Here is a 4,707-nt window from a genome sequence, read left to right on the forward strand (position 1 = left end):
GAAGAATCATTAAATGTTGTGTTTAAAGAAAATCCTCTCTCAAATCCTACTAAAGCAAATGATGAAGAGTTACAATTTGGATTAGAGAGAATAACATTAAGTGAGAAAAATGATCAAGGGTGAGAACCCAGAGAGTGATAGTGAGAAAATTGAAACTCTACTACTTGAACCCAAAATTTACAACAAATAAAGAATCAAGACATACTAGGATCCATGTTAATCATGCCTTAGATCAAGTAGTAGGAGATATCACAAAAGGGGTGAGAATTCGATCTTACTTTAGAAATGAAGGAAGTCAAGTAGCTTTAATTTCTCAAATTAAATCAAAAACTATTGATGATGCCTTGATTGATCCGGATTGAATTTTAGCAATACAAGATAAATTATCTCAATTTGAGAGAAGTTAAGTTTGGGATTTATTTACTAGGTCCAAAGAATAATTAATTATTGATACAAAATGGATTCCTAGTTGTGCCTCATAAGGTAAATAACAGGTAGATATTCCATAAAAAAAACTAGATGGGAATATTCATTCAAGCTTACTGAGTATCATTCGAATATCTATCTGAAGCCAAAGCATATCTAGTGTCATAACAACCCTTGAAGTCAAATCTCTAAAAAACGAGACTCAATCTATAAATGTTTACCAAACATTGTTAGGAAGTAGGTGATGGAATAATATTAGAATTAGTCTTTTCATGAACACGTGACAATCGTGATTCTTCATTCCAAACATTTTTAATTTGTTTGTATCAACAAAACAAGACATATTCGAGGCATATTCATTAGGAAATTTGATTGCTTTCAACCAAGTACATAATGCTTGTTTACCTTCTACATCTAATGTATAACATGCTTTCGGATATTTATCAGTTATTTTATTCTGATGCAACTCAGGTATATTTACTAATTGTTTTAATTTCTCACGTGATTTTGTTAGATTATTAGTTTTCCCATGAACATTCATCGCAATATTGAAAATATTACCAAAGAAATTTTTCTCAACATGCATCATATCTAAATTATGCCGAATGAGTAAATAATTCCAATATGGCAGCTCCCAAGATATATTTTTTTTCCCTCTAACCACACCTGTTCACTCTAATAATGTACTTATCTATATCATCAGAACTATCTTGATATACTGGGAGAAATCCATAACTGTCAAATTCATCAAGAACTTCTTCACCTAACTTTGATACTGGAGGAAGTTTCTAACTATTTCATTCCTTTTGAATTTTTTTTTTATTTCGTCTGAATAGGTCAACTAGTAAAAAAAAATTTATGATTATCAAACCAGAATATCTTTCCAATACAAGACAATGATAAGGCATCAGATTCACTCATGCAATGTTAACATGCTAACTTGTCAATCATGCTCTATCCTGACAACATTAAGTATGTTGAAAAATTACTAATCGTCTATAACAAAGTAGCATGCATTGTAAAATTTGATTTACATGCAATGTCATAAGTTTCAGACCCTATAGTCCATAAATGATTTAGTTTACCAATAAAATATTGTAAAAAATATCTATTTTCCCTTTTGAATTCTGAAGACATGGAATAAGCACAGTAAGAAATATGAATTCATCTTTCATGCACATCCATGGAGGTAAGTTATATGGTGTTAATATAACTGACCAAGATGAATATTATTGTCCATAAGTTTCAAAAGGCTGAAATCCATCTACAGAAAGTCCAAGTCTCACATTATGTGGTTCTGTTGCAAAGGAGGAAAATATTGTATCAAGATGTTTCCACACAGGTGAGTCATAAGGATGATACATTATATCTCCTTCGTGTACATGGTTTGATGACACCTCATGTGGCTTGCTGTTGTGGCAGATACATACAAGCCTTGGAGCCTAGCAGTTAACGAAAAGTGATACATGACTTTTATCATAATATTTTTCTTCTTCTTCCTAGGCATGCCACTACTTTGCTTATAACCCAACTAATTACACATTCTTCATTCCATCAGTTTGCTATCTTCATTCTAAAAAATCATACAATTATTAATAAAATAATGAATCTTCTCTACTGATAAACTCAAATCTAATCAATTTCTTTGTATTATAGAAGCTATCAGTCATATAGTTATCAGCAAGGAGCAACTCTTATATCAATTGACACATTTCATCATAACATCATTCAGAGAATGATATTTTGTCTTCATGTTCAGTAATCATGTAGTAGTTGATAGTTGAAAATGACCAGAAGGAATATCTTCCCACAATTATGTTTTACTAGCCTTCAACGTATCATACATTTTTTGAACTTCGGGCATAGGTGTTTTCTCTATATTTGATTGATCATATACATTCATTGTATCATAAACTATTGATTGTGTTGCATTCTCATGCCTCGATGATTCCTCTGGAGCAATCAAGTAGGATAACAATACAATAGAAGGTTCAATTTGGTCAAATATATACGGTTATCCATGACAATACCAATTGTAATCATTTTGAACAAACTCATACCTACATATATGGGTTTTCACTGTATTTTTATCACAGAAAGTTATATTTCTACATCTACGTGGATTACATGGACGATTTAACTCAGCATCATTCAAACATTTTGGATAAGACTTGACGAAGTTCACAAACTCTTCAACCCTAGTAAAAAAAAATTTGGCCGATAAATCTATTGTCTAACTAATTGTATATCCAAACTTTGTCCATATACATTGTATTCTAATGAAATAAAATTTCTAACATAGTTAATCATGTCAAACTAAGCATGATTAAATCGTAATCATTTATGTCTCTTGAAATTATGCAAATTATTTGTCAAGTTATCAAACTATGCAACTATGATATCATCCAATACCGGCGATGCCCGATTAGAGTCGGTCGCAGTCGAGCAGTGTCAGCCACAATCGGCACTGGCCGTGAAGTGTCGGTCGCGACCTACACTGGGCGCGCAGTGCTAGCCACGGCCGGCACTGGCTAAGCAGTGTCGGTCACGACCAACATTGGCCGAGCAGTGTCAATTGCGGTTTGCACTGGCCGAGTAGTGACAGTCACGACCAACACTGGCCGAGCAGTGTCGACTGCAGCTTGCACTGGCTGAGTAGTGTCGGTCGCGGCCTACACTGGCCTAGCAGTGTCAGCCACGACTTGCACTAGTCGCGCAATGCCGGTCGCGATAGGCACAGGAAGCGCAATGTCGATCACTGTCGGCTCTGGACGAGCAGTGCCGGAGGAGGAGAAGTAGAGGAGAAGAGGGAGAAGATGAGTATCTAAACACCGGAAGAGAAGCCGGAAAAGGGAGGAGAGATCGCCGAAGCACTCGATTCGCAGGAGCACAAGATTCGTCGAAAATCACCAATCACATAAAGGGAAGAGTTCGCATAAAAACCTAATATCCCAAATTTAGTGTCGAAAAATAAACTAATCCGTCGCTAATAGGGATGGCTAATCCATCATAAAATAACATTTTTAGTTGGTTGAAATACTAAGGTTTAGCGACGAAAATTAATTATTATGTCTCTAACCGCGATAGGATATAAAATAATATGCCTCTAATAGCGACGGATTATTTTATAGCGACGGATAAATATAATATGCCGTAAAATATAAATATTAGAGGTTTTATATTTTAATCCAATTAAATACAAAAGATATAGTAAGAGACAGATCCAGAAATAAGAGATGGACTAGGCTTAAATTATATGTATAAAAAAAATTTAAAAAAAAAATTAAAGATATAGTTCGTACATGATATTATTTAATGAGATTGTGCATACGAAACTTTGAATTATAAAATTATCTATAATAGAATTTACATTTATATTCTTAACTAAATCTCGTTTAATATATTGGATCTATAAAATTGAGTTCATTACATTAGGTGAAATCCCTATATGATATTGGTACCGAGATATACGATGGAGAAATGTGACAAATTCACCAGCATACACGTAGGCATATTCGGTTGTGTCCATTTATACATTAACACATCACATTAATGTTACGTCAAATTTGACGGGCATAATTAATTAATTAATTAAAAAGTTGATTATTCTGGATGACTATGTCGATCAACAAGCAAATTCATTCATCCATATTATATTTTTTTTAATTATTTATGTAATAAAATTACTACATGATTTAGATCATTTATGGTGATAGATGTTTTTTTTTTAATGTTTTCCCTCGTAATTTATATTGTATCACTTGATTTGTTTTCATTTGATTTGATGTTATAGCAAGCTACCATGTAAGGAAATGATTCTCATTTTAACGCCTTGATGTGTGAGCCCTCAGCCCACTACAGCCATTACATGAATATAGTATATTCATGATGAATTAATTAAGTCGTGGCTATCAACGATGGAAACTAAATTATTCTATCTCTATCAGCAATAGAAAATAATTTAATTCGTCATTAATAGAGACGAATAATCTAATCCGCCACCAATAAAGATGGGAAAAATATTAATCCATCTTTATTAGCGATATATTTTTAAAATAATTCGTTCGTATTCACGCCAGAAGAATATGCCGGTGGCTTTTTTTTTTTTTTTTTTTTTTTTTTTTGTAAATAGTGAACGCCGTCTCACGCCATCGTATTCACGCCAGAAGAATATGCCGGTCTCCATTAGCGTTGTGAATCTTCTATAGGTGTGATTACGTGGAATTATAAATTTCCATGCACGATATTTTATAAATTATATTAAAATAATTTCAATTTGAT

Source organism: Zingiber officinale, chromosome 6B (genome assembly GCF_018446385.1).
Source record: "Zingiber officinale cultivar Zhangliang chromosome 6B, Zo_v1.1, whole genome shotgun sequence".
NCBI lineage: Eukaryota > Viridiplantae > Streptophyta > Magnoliopsida > Zingiberales > Zingiberaceae > Zingiber > Zingiber officinale.